Source organism: Petromyzon marinus, chromosome 60 (genome assembly GCF_048934315.1).
Source record: "Petromyzon marinus isolate PM22_M1 ecotype Great Lakes invasive population chromosome 60, UKy_Petmar_22M1.pri1.0, whole genome shotgun sequence".
In the NCBI taxonomy this organism is placed as follows: Eukaryota; Metazoa; Chordata; class Hyperoartia; order Petromyzontiformes; family Petromyzontidae; genus Petromyzon; species Petromyzon marinus.
The window spans coordinates 7,270,793-7,288,489 of record NC_133726.1 but is presented as its reverse complement, the minus strand read 5'-3'; the positions used below and the strand labels follow the sequence as shown (position 1 = coordinate 7,288,489).

At 50.6% G+C, this 17,697-nt stretch overlaps 1 protein-coding gene and 1 long non-coding RNA gene across 6 annotated transcripts in view; one reads left to right on the top strand and one right to left on the bottom strand.

The window, feature by feature from the left end:
* The window catches only part of LOC116955625 (type 2 lactosamine alpha-2,3-sialyltransferase-like), a 91,017-nt gene that overhangs the window by 60,398 nt on the left and 12,922 nt on the right, over positions 1-17,697 (bottom strand). For 2 of the 5 annotated variants that reach the window (XM_076053324.1, XM_032976810.2), the window contains exon 2: positions 10,829-10,885. The exons of 1 other annotated variant lie outside the window; for it this stretch is intronic. The gene's annotated coding sequence lies outside the window, so the exon portion shown is untranslated. Of the gene's footprint in view, positions 1-10,828; positions 11,141-17,697 lie in introns of those variants that run through there. 2 more of the 5 variants (XM_032976812.2, XM_076053322.1) reach the window with 2 other exon arrangements.
* On the top strand, positions 12,937-15,926 carry LOC142905987 (uncharacterized). Its single transcript, XR_012930017.1, has 3 exons — positions 12,937-13,069; positions 13,675-13,897; positions 14,461-15,926. It is a non-coding gene; the product is annotated as an uncharacterized LOC142905987 (long non-coding RNA).

The following is a 17,697-nucleotide window of genomic DNA, read 5'->3' as shown; positions in this document are numbered from 1 at the left end:
GCGCACAACGCCCCCTGATTACGCAAAGCAACGCTTTCGTGCCAGCGAGGACGCGCACTCTTCGTCGATGTTTGTCGCGCGACCAAGCGCAAACGCGAGCTGTTTATTCGAGCAACAAACGAAACAAAACAAAACAAAAACACGAGAATGAAAAAAAAACCCCGCTTTTCGCAACATCGTTTCGGCTCAAAAGTTCCAACTACCGTGTCGCGCCAGAGAGCGCGCGGCCACGTCGGAACCAACGTGCACCTTTTGGAGCAAATATTGAACACGCGACCTTGCGCTATATACCTCGCTCACTCGGCACCTGTGCTAATCGCCGTGCAGGTAATTGAACGAACACGCGGGAGCAGGGAGAGGGGAAGGGAGAGGATTGGCCAGTGGTGAGCACGGCACAGGAGGCAACGCATCGATGGGGTTTCTTTGTATTGGCACTCTCTGCGTCGATTTGCGAACGCCGGTGGTGCCAATCGCCCATGCAGCCCTCCCAAGAGTGCGGCCACGATTGTCAACGGCGCATCGGAATGCTCCCCTTTGAGGGCCCACTCAGCGTTGAAGTGTGGGGAGGGTGGCGGGGAGGGGTGAGCAACGGCCCTCACACGCACTCAAAGAGGTTACACAGCCGCACAGGTTTGTTCGCGATTGAGGTGCCAAGAGTTGTTTGTCCTTCTCCCCCACCCCACCCCCTGCCGCACCGCCTCGCACCCCCACACCGCACCTCCGATTGGCACGGCTGGCTAGGTACGGTGCGTAAGAAGTTCAACATACATGCATAGCTCAACGATGTGCCCGTCGGGCTGCGCCGCGCGCTGCACCTAAGGAAGGTCACTGCACGTGCGAGCGAAACGTCAGACATCGTTCCGAACGACACGCATCGGAGACAGAGCCCGCGTAGCCGCCCACGTGTGTGTGTGTTGGAGAAAAGCGGAATAGATGGAATTCACAATGACATATCTTCCCAGAAAACTAAAAATACTTTACATTTTTCATCAGTAAAATTCAAATGGGGAAGTACAGTGCGTGTGTGCCCTGTGAGTTCGATTGCTGCTCACGGCCACCAGTGACGATAATCTGAACCGGTCCTGGACTTCCCCTAGGTCAACTCAGCAGCCAATGAGTACCTGGTGCGGTGTGTAAACCATCGCGACACGGGAGGCAAAGGCGACCGGGCATGGTGCTTGCCACCCACCCCCTCGCGCGCCGTGCCGGCCTTCATAGGTTGCTACTCGCAAACGGCATTTGCCCCAAAAAGTATTTTACAGGCTATACGGGAGGAGAGCGGGGTGGGATCTTTGTCTTTGTATGGAACATCCACACTGGCCTCGAGCGGGTTGCCCTTGACGCACGAGCGACGAGCCCCGCTCAAAGCATATTTGGGAATATGGTCCCTACCCTTTGGTTCTTTCCGTCAAGTCACGTAGGAAGAAAAATAATAGATCACGAAGTTTCGATCGTCATCAGGTGGGACAAGATGAAAGTGGTTATTTTTTAACTTCTCGCTCGGCGTGCGGTGTCCGCGCTTGCAATGCGGTTTTTCGCGACAGTCGCGGCTCTACCAACAGGGACCAATTTTCACACGATGCGGAACATGCGCGGCCATTATAACGTGGTGAACGTGCTGCCGTTATAACGCACTGTTGCTATAACGCGCTGCTGTTATAACCGGGAACGCGTTGCCGTTATAACGCGGATCGCGCGCCTTTATAACGCGGAACATGCGCGGTTGTAATGCGGGAACACGTTCCTGAGTTTCCAGGAACGCATCTACCGCGTTAAACGAGGACTCACCGTAGGCGGGACCCCCGTTGGGAAGCCACGTGGTGCTGAACCCTCAACGGGAAAAATCAACCACATGTCTCCTCTCCCTCCCTCCCTGCAGTTTATCTCGTTCATGTGTATCTATGTTGAACTTCTTTCGCACCGTACATAGCCAACCGTGCTAGTTGGAGGTGCGGGGGAAGGGCAATAAACTGAACACAACCGTAAATCTCAGCAGAAACCACCTATTTTTCTATCGCAAAATAACATTTCACAATGTTTCACTGTCGTTGGTGGCTTGTTTTTTTTTAGAAGTTACAATAGCAGGAAGCACCCGGCTCTGCCCGGGGAAAAATATATGTATATTTAAAAACTTGCCTTTTCTTAAGAAATACTAAGATATTATATAAGCACAGCGTTCCGTTTGTATGGCCATTTGTCCGCCAACAAAATTATAAGAGCCTTTCAGAAGTCCTGAATCAAAAAGTTATAGAGAGTGAGGGGTAAAAAGTTGATCCTAAAAGGTTTCTAAAAAATGTCAACCCCCCCCATTAGAAAATGTTTTAACCCACCCAATTTATGTGTATTTTGTAGGCATATATACCTACACACCATACGTACAATAGAGTCAATAGTATCTACTGACTCTATAGTAGTATCTATTTACTCTACAGTAGTATCTACTGACTCTATAGTAGTATCTAATGACTCTAGTAGCATATGCTGACTTTATAATAGTATCTACTGCCTCTATAGTAGTATCTACTGACTCTACAGTCGTAGCTACTAACTCTATAGTAGTATCTACTACCTCTATAATAGTATCTACTGCCTTTATAGAAGTATCTACTGACTCTACAGTAGTATCTAGTGATCCTACAGTAGTATATACTGGCTCTATAATAGTATCTACTAACTCTATAGTAGTATCTACTGACTCTATAATCGTATCTAGTGAATATAGTAGTATCTACTGACTCTACAGTAGTATCTACTGACTCTATAATAGTATCTACTAACTATATAGAAGTGTCTACTGACTCTATCGTCGTATCTACTGACTATAGTAGTATCTACTGACTCTATAGTAGTATCTACTGACTCTATAGTAGTATCTACTGACTATAGTAGTATCTACTGACTCTATAGTAGTATCCACTGACTCTATAGTCGTATCTACTGACTATAGTAGTATCTAATGACTCTAGTAGCATATACTGACTTTATAATAGTATCTACTGCCTCTATAGTAGTATCTACTGCCTCTATAGTAGTATCTACTGACTATAGTAGTATCTACTACCTCTATAGTAGTATCTACAACCTCTATAGTAGTATCTACTGACTATAGTAATATCTACTGACTCTATAGTAGTATCTACTGACTCTATAGTAGTATCTACTGACTCTATAGTAGTATCCACTGACTCTATCGTCGTATCTACTGACTATAGTAATATCTACTGACTCTATAGTAGTATCTACTGACTCTACAGTAGTATCTACTGCCTCTATAGTAGTATGTACTGACTCTACAGTGGTATCTACTGACTATAGTAGTATCTACTGACTCTATAGTAGTATCTACTGACTCTATAGTCGTATCTACTGACTATAGTAATATCTACTGACTCTATAGTAGTATCTACTGACTCTACAGTAGTATCTACTGACTCTATAGTAGTATCTACTGACTCTATAGTAGTATCTACTGACTCTACAGTGGTATCTACTGCCTCTATAGTAGTAACTACTGACTCTATAGTAGTATCTACTGACTCTATAGTAATATCTACTGACTCTATAGTAGTATCTACTGACTATAGTAGTATCTACTGACTCTATAGTAGTATCTACTGACTCTATAGTAGTACCTACTGACTCTATAGTAGTATCTACTGACTCTATAGTCGTATCTACTGACTCTACAGTGGTATCTACTGCCTCTATAGTAGTAACTGCACACATTGGCGTGCGGGGTGGAGGAGGACGTGACACTGTTCAGGATTTTTCTCAGCCTGTTCTTCCGCAGCAGTGACTGTCCAGTCTCTGGCTTGTTTCAATGCTGGCTTGCTCTCTAGTTTCCTCAGCTCGTGCTGACTTCATTGATTGTTTTGCCGTTGAGACAGTCGCAGCTCCTCCACCGTTTATTTTGTCTCGACACAGTTAAATTCTCTTTGTGTGTGTGGTGTTTTGTTTTTAATTGTCCTGAAGAGGTTCGATTTTTTTTTGTCTTCCCATTTTTGGCACTGTTTTTTTTTGTTGTTGCGCAAAAAACAAAAATGACCAAGTCTTGAACGCGAGAGGACCTCCCTCCCGTCAAAGTCGCCCATCAAGTTTGTTTGCGTTGCTAGGGGCAACCGCGAGTGAGCAGTTCCGCGCATGCGCAGATGCGCTCAATGTTATCATTAAGATGAGCCTACGTTAAATTTTTATTTAAAGCTTTCGTGACTGCAGTAATTCATATTCTTAGCTCTTTCGGTAAAGTCACGTTGAAGGGAAACAATAAAATAATAAAATATATATAAAACAATAAAAAATCTCACTATTGTTGTTTTATGTATATTTTATTATGTTATTGTTTCCCTTCAACGTGACTTTACCGAAAGAGCAAAGAATATCAGCCTACATTGTTACAAAGTGTGATTTTCTTGCCAAAAAACAAATACCAATTGTTCATCCGGGGCATTAGTTTGTTGTGTCTGTGTACTTTGTTAAAACATTAACAAAATAGTTTGTCAGTTAAACGCGTTACGAGGAAGGCACATGCACATACACACACACAGCCAGACAAAAAAATGACGTTTATAGGTAAGGGGACGTCCATAAATGACGTCACTCACCTGGGGGGGGGAGGGTCAGACATTTGTGACGATGCGTGACGAGGAGAGGGGGGGGGGTGAGAAATGTGACGTCACATTAAAATGCGCAGCTTTAAATAAATATAGATAACACGTTCTACTTAATTAAATAGACTTTTTAATGAATGTTTTCTCCTACAAGATCAGAGTGCAGGGGGGTGGGGGGGGATGGTCTGACTTTTTGTGACGCCGTGTGACGAGGGGGGGGGGTCAAACATCGTCAAAAATCGCGTGACGTCATTTATGGACGGCCCCTAAGATATGAAAGAGCGCTCTTTATGAGTTAATCCATCCATCCCCGCAGGTGACCACGATGCTTCGTACAGCTTTATGCCTGCCCACAGTTGAAGGTTTTTGCTGGTTTTACCAAATGAGATCTCTAGACGCCCTGAATGCCAACGGCCTTGGGGGTTTTTCTCTCTCTCTTTGATTGCTTCGTTTTATTTCGTTTAGTTTTTCTCTGACGCCTGGGAAAAAACACACTGCCAACACTGGAATGCCCCCCCCCCCCGCCGCCCCCTACACACGAACTGAATAGGCCTGTGTATCTCGAGAGACAATTACTTTGCGCCTTACGAGGTCAGCTGTGGGGTTTTGCAGCGCCTAGAATGACTTAGTAGGCGAATCCTTGAATGGCAATCCTTGCCACAGCAATTGCAAGTGAATGCGGCGGCAGCTACAGAGGAGTTTGTTGCTATTTCTTGACGTAGCAGGACTGGGCGACCAGGGGATCGTGTGCCTGGTGGCAGCTCGCTGTACAAGGCATCCTTGGGTGTTCTGCATGCGGCACACATGTCCAAGCCATCTCAGGTGCCTTTGACTGAGTAGAGAGTACATGCTGGGAATGTTGGCCATGTTGAGGACTGAGGTGTTGGGAGTGCGATCTTCCCAGGACACATGCCCAGTGCCCCTGTACTTTGGTGTTGAGAGTTGGGGATTTGTTCTCCCACACTCTTTTGGCCAATGTGAACATAGCTGTAGACGCCCTCCCAATGCACTTGTCAATCTCTGTGACAGGGGACAAATTGCAGGTGATGGTGGAACCCAAGTAGGTGAACTTTTGAACAGCTGCCAATGTTTATAGAAGGGGTGTCTCTGACATCATGGCCCATGACATTGGTCTTTTTCAGACTGATTGTCAGGCCAAAGTTGTTGCAGCCATTGGCAAGCTGGTTGACTAGTGTCTGCAGACCTTGTTCTGTGTGAGCTGTCAGCGTGGCATCATCAGCGAATAGGAGTTTTCTGATGAGGACTTTGGTTTTGGATCTGAGACGACCAAGGTTGAAGAGTTTGCCATCAGATCTTGAAAGGAGAAAGACTCCCTCTTCTGCTGTCTCAAAGGCATGTGTGAGCATAAGTGAGAAAAAGATGGCAAACAGTGTTGGGGCAAGCATGCACCCCTTCTTAACACCACTGGGTATAGGAAATCACTCTGAGGTGGTGCCGCTGTGCTGTATTGTTCTTTTCATGCTGTCATGGAAAGAGGAGATGACTGCCAGAAGCTTAGGTGGGTAGCCAATCACTTTCAGGAGTTTTAAGAGGCCTCCCCTGCTGACGAGGTCAAAGACCTTTGTTACGTTAATAAATGCCAAGTACAGGGGCATTCTCTGTTCGCAACATTTCTCCTGTAGCTGATGCAAAGAGAAGAGCATGTCAATGGTGGACCTTCCTGCTCTGAAGCCACACTGTGCCTTAGGATATGTCCTCTCAGCTAGTATCTGCGACCTGCTGAGGACCACACGGGCAAATGTTTTCCCCACGATGTTCAGCAGGGAGATGCCACGGTAGTTATTGCAGTCCCCACGGTCACCCTTGTTTTTGTATAGGGTGGTGATGTTGGAGTCTCTCATGTCTTGAGGCACTGCTCCTTATTCTCAACACTGGCAGAGGAGTTTGTGGAGTTTTGTTAGGATGCTGGGTTTCGCACATTTCAGTACCTCGGGTGTGATGTCGTTCTGTCCAAGGGACTTGCCACAGGCTAGTGAGTTGATGGCGTTGTCAAGATCCTTCAAGGTTGTAACATTGTCCAGTTCGTGTATGGTTGGTAGGGGCTTTACAGCAGCAAGGGCAGCTTCTGATACTCCGTTGTCTCCTGAGAAGAGCTCTGAGTACTGCTCTACCCACCTGGCCATTTGCTCTTGCTTATCAGTGATGGTGGTCCCTGAGCTGGATTTCAGGGGGGCAGTCCTTCTGAGGTTTGGACCAAAGGCTCTCTTGATGCCTTCATGCATGGCATGGTCATTGCCAGTGTCATAGGTGAGTTGGATCCGACTGCTGAGGTTCAGCCAGTAGTTGTTGGCAGAGCGTCTGGTGGTCGTTTGAGCTGCACTGTGGACAGCTTTCAGAGTCCTTAATGATCCTGTACTTGGGGCTTACTTGTACTTAAGGCGCACCGTAAGCTTGGTCTGTGGTCTGGAGGATCGGTTCCAATAAAGCCATGTCTTCCTCAAACCAGTCCGTGTTCTGCCTTGTCTGCTTGCCGAAGGTATTGATGGTTGCATTGAAGATGGCATCTCTGATGTACGTCCACTTTGTCTCCACACTTCCATCTGGTGTGTCGTGTAGGAGCTGCTCAAGGCCGTGTTGGAATGGTTGAATGAGCTCTGGGAGGGAGGTCTTGGCAGAGTTAATGCGTGGGTCGTGCCTTTGTTTGAGGTTGTGTATCTTTGTGGGGCTGAGTCTGACCTTGCTGAATGTCAGTGAGTGATCGATGTCACAGAATGCACTGTGGGAGCTGCGTGTGATAAGGACTGAGTTGTGGAAGGCTTGTCGGGTGATGACGAGTTCCAGTTGGTGCCAATTGAGAGACCTTGGATGTTTCCGTGACACTTTATGTCAGGGTTTCATAATACAGAGATTGTGGTAAGAGCAGAGCTCCAGTAGACTTTGGCCGCTGGCATTCATTTTCCAATGCCATGATGGCCAAGGCAACCGTGGCCATGCGTTGTGTTCAGCCCCAACCCTTTCATTGAAGTCTCCGAGCAGAAACATGTGCTGAGAGCTGGGGATTTTGGGAATGATATTGTGAAACTGGTCGTGAATCTCCGGAGGTGAGTCGAGTGTTGGGGCGTAGATACTAGGGATGTTTACATGGGCAGAAGCAGTAAGTGGTCTCATGAGCAGAATCCACTTGAAGCCTGCGGTTGGAGGTCATATCATGCCAAGGAGTGTGTTTTAACGGTGAACCAAACAAAACGTTGCCTTGGTTCGTTCTGCTCTTTGCCTTGACAGTCGGAAGTGTAGTCACTCTCTAGAAGTGAGCCACTACCAGCAAGTCGGGTTTCCTTCAGTGCTGCAATATGCAGATGGAGTCTAGCCAGCGCCCTGTCCATAACTGCGGTCTTGCAGATGTCCTCAATCTGCAATAGATCTTCGAAGAGGCCAGGACACACTGTACGTACATTCCAGCTTGCAAAATGAAGGGCTGGAACCTTCTTTCGTTTTGTTTTGCTTTTGTCTGGTGCAGGTGTTGCAGCCCACTTGTCTGGTGATGAACCATAAGCCCCAAGCACCCATTGGAGCAGCTGAGCCGTGGCGGGAAAGCACATTATTGGCCGGGGGCTGCCCAGCTTGAGGTGGGCGGTAGCTATCCATCGGGGTGCAATGACCTCTCCCACCAACGATGGGAACCCGTGGCGCCAATTTTTTACGCCAATCCAAAATGAGCACATCACTCGTGACTGCTGCCAACCGTGATTCTTGGCCGTGATTAGGTGGCCAAAGAGTGTCCTCTCCTCATTCTTGCATCTCTTGTTGGCGCAAAGCCTGGGCAGGTTACTATGGAAATCCTGGGTTGCCCATGCGTCAGGATCCCCCTCTCGGCCTTGCTGGTGAGGTCCAAATGACTGCGTAGCACGACGTTTGGCACCAGCTTGGCTACAGGGGCTGCCGGGGATGTGCCGCTGTGCATCACAGAACTGCCCAAGGGGCCCCACTCCTGATTTTCTGTAGGGGTTTACTCCCTTAGACTTTGACTCTCCCTAGATACTCACGAGGCAGTGAGAGGACCGCTGGCCAGCTGTGCGTAGGGCAAGGTCCTCACGCCCTGAGGTAGTTTGTCACAAATTACCCACTACACACACACACTGATGATGCCCTCTATTCCTTCTTAACCAGGGCAGTCTGAGCTCTCTCTCCCACTGGCATAACCGTGCCCGGGCCGTGCCCAACCAGCCCGGCACGGCTAAGGAGACCCCAGGTTGCTGTTTTTTTTTTTATTTTCTCACACTGCAGAAGCCGAGCCGTGCCCCTCATGTCATACCCAACGGGCGACTCAAGTCGCACGTAAGTTTACTCAGGGCTGCTCAATGCATGGTACTATATATAAAAAAACAGCAGTACGTGAATTAAAGCATGAAACAACTGTTCTAAATGAAAATCCTTTGCGGCCGAGGTGATGTTGATGATGTCATCCTTATAGCAGGGACTTTTGGCTTCCCGTCGAACAGAGGCAGCCCACCGCATCGCGCGCTTTCAGATGCGCTTCTGCGGCCGTCTGGAACGCGCTCTTCCTTCCGATATCAGGAAGCCATTGGAGCTACGCGCCTTTAAATCGAAAGCAAAAACTAATTTCTTTAGAACTGCTTTTTTGTGTTCAGTTTGTTGTCCACCCCCCGCACCTGCGATTAGCAACAGTTGGCTACGTACGGTGCGAAAGAAGTTCAACATACATACGTCACACGCCATGCACGTAGCCGCAAAACCGGAGCATTGCCAACCCTTTAACGCGATCGCCGAGCGCAATAAGTGGCGTGAATACGAAAAGTAACTGAAGCCGTTCTCATTTTGCCGTATTCTCCACCTAATAAGGGACATCTTTTGTCGCTGTATTTTAAATTCGACAATCGGAAAATGCGTCGTATCATCCAAAATGAGACATTCGTCTTCCAGAAGACGTGTCTTTAATCTAGTTGCTTTCGGAAGGAACCTGCAGAAGACACCTGCTCTCACCAGTGTCAAGCGGCGATAATACATCATCGTGTAATCTCCAGATTTCAACACACACCATCGTCCGCTCTATGTTATGTAACTTATTAATTTTCACCCTCATTTCCCATTCTGCCAAGCACGTGGCATTTTACAGTAACTTAGATTGCTCTTGTTCCTCTCTCCATCTCTCCCCCCCCCTTCCATCCTCTCTCCACCATCCCATCTTCAACAACTCACAATCACCAGCGATGGTGGCGTAGGTTATTGTAAACACTTTGGGCACCACATTTCAATGCGGAGGAGTTGTGGCAGCAGTGGATGTATTGATAAGTTAGCTGTGGATATACAGCACGTGGCTTAAGCGATGGCCGTGTGTACGTACGTTGAACGCACGTAGGCCAACCGCGCTAATCGTAGATTAGCGTTGGCATTTGGTTGCAGCAAAGCACCACGGACGACACGTCAACAGGGCGCGCGCGTGTGGCCTTATATAACAGGCGACGTGTTCCTTTGTGCACGGCTCATAATTAAGCCGGCGTACGGGGGCCCTGACATTTCCCATGCTGAGTTCGAAACGCAGCTCAAATGTGTCCAAGGACGTGCGTGGAAGGGGGGCGAGGCGCTATTTTTTTTTTTTACGATTCGCTATCACCGAACGCCGTTTTTGCGGCTGTCAGCGTCCGAGTCGGCGTCTGCAAGCGGTTCGGTGGCGGAATGAGCCCAGCGATGACCTGGAGGCGCTCTGAATCTGACCTTGCGGCTGCGGCGCGACTCTCGGCCCTTGTTGCCCTGTGGCACTCTGCTGCGGTATTAAACACACACGCTTGGGCCATGTTACTGATACTGCTGCGTTTGTCAGCGGTGCGCAAATCACGATTAACAGCAACAACGACAAAATACATTGGTCAATAATAACGCTGTGGGTGTGACATTAAAGGGGAACAAAACGTAAATAACGGGCGACGTTTCGGGCAACAGCCCTTCTTCATAGCACATGTTACGCTGTGCTCCTGAGAAAGAAAAAGAGCCTTGCAGACTCCAACAATTTGAGATGCATGTGTGTTGAATTTCTTTCGCACCGTACGTAGCCAACCGTGTCAATCGGAGTTGCGGGGGAAGGACAAAAAGGGCTATAGCCCGAAACGTCGCCGGACTATATACGTTTCCTTGTAAGGTCACGCACGCGGTTTTCACCGAAGATGACAATCGCGTCGAGTTACGCTGCGGCGACACCACATTCGCTGCACTGTGGACACTCGCAAACAGCTCCGCGTACTTACAAAGACCGCGGCGTGGCTGGAAGCGCTGCAAACACCGGCGCCGATAGGACTCGGTACCTGCGGGGTGAGGGTGGGGTGGTCACAGGGCGTCAAAGGTCTGAGCGGTTCGAAGGGCTTCGAGACGAAACGGACAAACTCGGTCAACGAGTCGAGAGCTTTGCCAGCCAGGCAGGCAGCCTGTCACCCTCTGCGTTGTCGCCCAAGCGTCAGGCCTACGAGGATGCAACAGCGGAGTAGCAGCACGCGAGAGAGCGAGAGGGAGAGGGAGCAAGAGACCCAGGCAGCCACTCCACTCGACGCATCGGTCTGCCTTGCCACAGTTGCGCTACGCGATAGCACCAAGCCGGAGGAGGGGGGGGGGGGTAGTGAGGGGAGAGGGGGTGATGGGGGGGGGTCTTGTTCGGTCGCGGTTCCAGGGACTTGCAACAGACGGCGTTACCACCCCATCTCGCTGGGGCGTGGTTTTTGTTTAGTAAGGCGGGAACTGAATACATATTGGTAAATCATCGCGAAACAGAACAAATAGTTACAATTCGACGAAACAATGTGTTAGACCGCACGCGCGATAGCGTGCAGCCGTGGTGTAAATGTTCGTGGGTTCAGTTTGCGCGGTGGAAACTCGCTTGAGAGAGAATTGAGTTGCGTTATTGCGACTGGTTTTTTTTCATCATTGTCCAAAATCCATAGATGACCTGTGTATGTCTTCGCTTGCGTTCATCGATCGATCATTACGAAACAAAGACAAAGGTTTCCCGTGTAGCCTGTAACAGACTGTTGGAGCAAGTGCTGTTAACGAGTGGCAACTATGAAGGCCGGCACGGCACACGAGGGGGTGGGTGGCCAGCACCACGCCCGGCCGCCTTCGTCTCCCGTGTGGCGATGTTTAATAACACACCGCACCAGGTACTCGTTTGAGGCTGAGTCGACCTAGAAGAGGCCCAGGACCGGTTCAGATAATCATTAATGGGTGTTGGCCGTGAGCGGGAATCGAACTCGGGTCGCCAGGTTCGTAGCGCAGCGCCGACGCTCACAACAACGAGTGGAGCGCCGGGTGGCTAAAGCGCAGCAAGTTGGCACAGTAGGGGGCACAGGTGGTGCATCAGCCAGTTATCTCAGTCAGTCGACCCGTGGCATCTGGGTCTGCCCCGTGACCTCCTGCTATAGGGCTTTCGACACTTTACGTGGCCTCAAGGTGCACATCGCCTGGCACAAGCGTCGTGGTGACGTCACCGCCACCTAGTGGCAAATGGCGGTTGTTGTTGGAGTTTGAATCTTCTTCCCCTGCTCGGCGGGAGTGTGAGTGAGCATGCGAGCGAGTGAGTATGTGTGAGGTTGTGTGGAACTTCCATGTTCTCCCCCTGTTCTCTATGTATGTACGTTGAACGTATTTCGCACCGTACGTAGCCAGCGTTGCGAATCGGAGGTGCGGCTCTGCAGCGTGAAGTGTGCGTGACGAGTGAGCACGTGAGTGAAGTCCGTATGTTCTCCCCCTGTTCTGCACGGCTTTCCCCGGGTTCTCTTGCCACAGCTCATCAAAACCTCCTCCATACAATGCACCTTGTGTTCGGCCTTAAACATCCAAATGCTGACAAACTGCATCGCAAACAATTCGATTAGGATTGCACAGAGGGGCAGTAACATCGCCTCCTATTGCGGAAACCTGGCAGGATCCCTCCTGAAAAGAAAGTATTAAGACTCAATGAGAATTTGCTGGTAAAATAAGAGTACTACTTATTATTACAATAATAATAATCATAATCGAGCACGTGTTTGTGTTCCAATGGCAACCGCTCACACAAACCGCCCCCAGTGTGACGTGACTTCTTGTGACATCACCAAGCCCCGCCCATCACCTGCCGTCGAGCGGCGCACGTGAGAAATTGGGGGTGATACTTTCCTCCAACTCTCTCGGTGTTATCCGCGGGTAGTCGAGAAATCGAACCGATACCAGGTAGAGCAATCGCTGCGTGGAAGAATCGGGTAGCCCAGCTGTCGACTTCATGAAGAAAACCCATCAGATACAAAAAATAAAGATGCATTTAAGCTCATTCCAGGCGAGAGAAATAAGCATCTCCGTTTAATCGACGTCCGACCAACACTTTTTTTTTGGCAGGGCGTCTAAAAGCAGGGTGCACCTCATGTGGCTAAAGAGACTTTGGGTTGAAAGTGACTTCAGACGTCGTTCTGCGGCGTCCTTCGAGGGACCACCCTCCGACACAGCGTGGTGCACTGCTCGCTCCGGTGAGTTCCATCCCCCCTTGCCCCCCCCCCTCCTCCTCCAGTAGCTCATGTGGAGTGCGTAGCAAAAACCTCTCCAAGCCGGGCTCGAGTAAAATCGGGATTGCGGTGAGTCGGGAAGGCTCCCCCCCCCCTCCTTAATAAACGACGATAGTCAGAGTATAAGTTATTAATCTTTGTTAATCTTTGTAGCTCTACACGGCCACCTGAGCACAGGCACAACAGTTGTCGACAATGCCGAGCGGCCGGCAACAAACGGCGCCGTCAAACATTGTAATATACTAGAGTGTAACTCGTTTCTCGCATAGAGCGAGGTGGGGAGGGGTGACGAACGATGGGAGTGGAATCGCGAAGTGGAGCGGTGCGAGGGGAGAAGCAGACAGAGGAGTGTTACGGCCTGCAGAGTTGTGAGTGGGTGAGTGAGTGCGTGAGTGATGTGGTGGGTGAGTGTGTGAGCGAGCGAGCGAGTGAGCGATCTGATGGCGCGAGTGGGTGGCCGAGCGAGTCGAGGAGTGGGTCTATGAGTGCACAGATGAGCGAGCAGGTGAGAGTGGGTGAGGACATTGTTTGTAGCCTGCGGTGTTGCTCGTCGTGGTGTGTGGACACAGGGTGGTGGATGAGACGAAACAGTCGGTGGCTGCTAGAGACTGAGTCTTCTTCACTGGTGGAGGAATCAAGGAGCGAAGTTGACAGGAACCGTATCCATGGTTGACACAGCGTGGGAGACGTGGTATAAATAATAAACGATGATTTTGATGCTGCTGCTGCTGCTGCCGAAGGAACCTCACATTTCTTCCCAGCCCAGGAAATACCGCTCCTGGTGTGCAAGAGGTGCGTAGGTTCGATCCCGACTCTGAACGCCTGTAGATTTGGAGTTTGCTTGTCTCTTTCTCTCCCCTGGTCGCATCGATTTTTCTTCTTGATCTCCGGTCCCCCCCTCCCCCGCACCGCCACGTTTAGAATCAACGGCACGCGTTTAGATCACTTTGCTGCTAAACATTTCCGCACGATAAGCCGCTTCGTGGGGCTATCGTTTGCGATACCCATGGTCGCTTCTAAAGAGGAGCTGTATCGCTCAGTGGGGCCTTACGTGATAAAACTAAATAAAATAATTTAGTGTCGGCCTGAGCCCCTCGTTTACTCGTGAAGTTTGAGCAACGGCAGCCTCATTCCGTTTGCCGGTTGACCCCATCGTAAACACGGCTGACCCCGAACCACCGAATATCGATCAGCGTTGATTTCCCGTGGATTTATCACGTGGGGAATTGCGATCTCTCCCGACTCATTACCCCCCCTGCCCTCCAAAACTACGACTTATCTCACGCTTAACCAACGGTTAAGGGTTTTATTTCATTTTATCACGATTAGTTTGATATGGATTTGTGTTTTACCAGACGAACAACGCGAAGCACCGTCATCATCGTCAGCAGCAGCAACCATGGTCAATCCACTGCTGGATTAACACCTCCCGAAGCCACCACCAGTGGCGCCTCGTGCACGTGCCTGCCTGTAATCCAGCACTGTGGAAGCAGCGGCAGCGAGCGTTGGTGGATCACACAGAGATGCGCTGTGGAACTCCCTTCCCGTGACACGACGAGGAGGAGCCGTACATCAAATGTGGACTCCATCTGTTCCATACGTGTGGGATAGAGCGTTGCCCCCTCGCACGCGTGGGTTTTCTCCGGGTGCTCCCGTTTCCTTCCGCAAGTAAACACTCATTGATTGGCATCATCATCATCATCATCTATAGAGGATTGCAGAGCTTGGGTAATAGTTGGCGCTGGCTCACTGCCTCGCTCATGGTGCTGCCGCCTTCCCGCTCGTCCGTAGTTCCTCCCCGCGTGTCTGAGTCGTCCCCAACCTCTCTGAGAAGTCGTCTCTCTCTCTCTGAGTCATCCCCTCTCTCTCTCTCTCAGTCGTCCTTTTTCTCTAAGTAGTAATCTCTATCTGTGAGTCGTCCCATCTCTCTCTCTGAGTCGTTCTTTCCCTCTGTCTGAGTCGTCCTCTCTATCTCTCTCTCTCTGAGTCGTCCTCTAGCTCTGAGTCGTCCTCCCTCTCTCTGAGTCGTCCTCTCCCCTCTCTGTACGAGAGAGAGAGGAGCGAACGCTGTGCAGCTGTGGCACAGCCGTTACAATTCGACAGCATAATGATTACTACGACTCATTGCGATGTAATGGTCCGCCTAGCACCTCCTGCACACGAGCTGATTTAATCGCTCCATCTCCCCCCCAAAGGGGAGCGTCCTCTGGGCGCTCGTTCCATTCTCCCGTGGCTGCTCCAACGTTGACCCTCTTAGTCACGTGTCGAACCCGAGCCCCGCGTCGCTTAACTTGGCCGCCAGGAACTGTGCGTCTTTAGCCTGCGCGCGTTCATCCTAACTCGACGTCTTCCTCTCCCGGACTCTCAGTGCGATAGCAGTGGCGTTGTATCTCTCTCCCAGTGACCCTCTTTAGATGGAGGCGCACCTTGATGATGACTTACATTAATTGCTTTGCCCTGTCTCTATACATATATCTCTATTACCAGGTGTAAACCCCTTGGAGATGACGAGTTGTCTGTGTGTACTGCAAGGGCAATGCACAGACACACACACACAGGCACACACACAGAAACACGCACACACAGGCATGCGCGCGCGGGCGATCGATGGCCAAATAAGAGATTACTCGAGTCCAGGGCGGACGCGGGGATTGAGATGGATTCTGGGGTCACTTAAAATTCTCTCCCCTTGGGCGTCCGACGATGACTCGCGGTGGCCTCAAGAGCAAGGGTGGGAAAAACCCGATTTTTTTTTGCCCGACAAATCGGGTTATTGGTTTTAATGGAATTAAACCCGATTTTGCCGATTAAAACCTGGTTTTTGTTATCGGCGTCTCGTGCACACTTCAATCCTGCTCCTCGTTGTCGTCGTCTGCCGCTGCGTCGTCTTCGCCGTCGCTCTCGCCGCTGGACTCGGTGTTGTTGTCGCCGTCGTGTAGCCGTAGAACGCGTTGAGGTTCGACTTAATGAAGACGAGCTTCTCGGCTGTGCTGGGCGCCAGGCTGTTCCTCAACTTGGAATGGGATAAATCCCATCGTCGAGAAGTTTCGCTCAGACGCAGCAGCGGCAGGCGGTCGACGTGGCCATGCTGAACCAGTTTGATGGCTGATCTTCTGGAGCGCGGGATAGTCGCTGCCGTCGGTCAGCCACCGCTCTAGCGAGGGGTCTTCCTCCGCTTGGCCAGGAGCTGAAAGCGAAAGGATTTGTGCGTCTTCCTCTTCGTCGCCGCGATCTTGAACTGTGTGTACTCCAAGTAGAGCTGCTACTTGCGCGGGTCGTCGACTGGCTGGGCGCGCACGGCGGCTGGGCTCGTTTCCCCGGCCCGAACGCCGCTAATGGGTGCGTGCGACTGAAATCCCGACTTAACTTTAATAAAACCGGATTTGGGCAGGATCCAGGTGCTCCGATTTAATATAAAAACCGATTAAAACCCGAATGAATAAAACCGGGCCGTGCCAGCCTTGCTCAATAGTCGCGCTCCGACTCCAAGCAGTCACGACGCCCACGCAGGACTGGCGCGGTGCCCTCGTGTCGACGAGTTCACTGGGACGAACCCCCCCCCCCCCCACTTCCTTCCCACCCCCCCCCCCCTTCCCTCCCTAGCGCCTGAGCCCCCTCTAGACCCGTGTAGTAGACGGGGCCACCATAAGGGGGTTTGGGGGTGCGGGACCCCCGGAAAAATCCCACCCACCCCCCCCCCCCGCTTCCACCACCCCGACGCATTCAAACTAAACGGGAAGTACTACATCTGACACCGTTGCGTCCAAGTGCATGCCGCTCCCCACCCACCCCCAAAGCGCGGGGCCCAGGGCGATCGCCCCGATTCGCTGTATCCGAGGGGGGCGGGGGAGGGGTATGGGACGCCTCTGGGTGGAGGCTCCGGCACAGTTGCACCGCCTGCTACCTCGATAGCCCCCGCCCACCGCTTTGTGGCGTCTCGTTTTTGGGAACGTTCAGACGTGAATTTGTTTGTTTCGTCTCCTCTCTGTCCCGTTCGCACGACGTCGTTAGCTCGCGGCGTCACGCCCGTGCGGCGCTCGATCGATCCTCGTTAGCGGTACCGTGCGTGCGCGCATACACGGTGATAATATTTAATTTGTTCACGCGCGCGACTTTAACGAAGACGAAGATAGAAGAGAGGCTTCAAAGGGTACAGATGAGAATTCACCGAGACGGATATTGGGAATCATCTATCCGGGAGAGGAGGGTAGGGGAGGGGTGGGTATGGGGAGGGGAGGGAGGGAGGGAGGGAGGGGTAGATGTTGGAACCTTAGCTGGGGTTACTCGTATTCCTGAGGTCACAGAGGTCACCACTCCATATGGTTTTAAGTTCTTGTTGAAAGGAGACAACTGAGATACAATTAGACGAGCCATGGAAATGAGATAACCTTAGACTCACACGGAGAACCCATGTGAGTCTATGGGTCTCTATGTACGTTTATAGAGCTCTATGTGCGTCTATGGGTCTCTGTGTAAGTCTGTGGGTCTCTGTGAGTGTCTGTTGGTCTCTATAGATCGTGTAAGTGTGAGTCTACGTGTCTCTACGTAAGTCTGTGGATCACATAAGAGTATTGGAGTCTATGGGTTTCTTT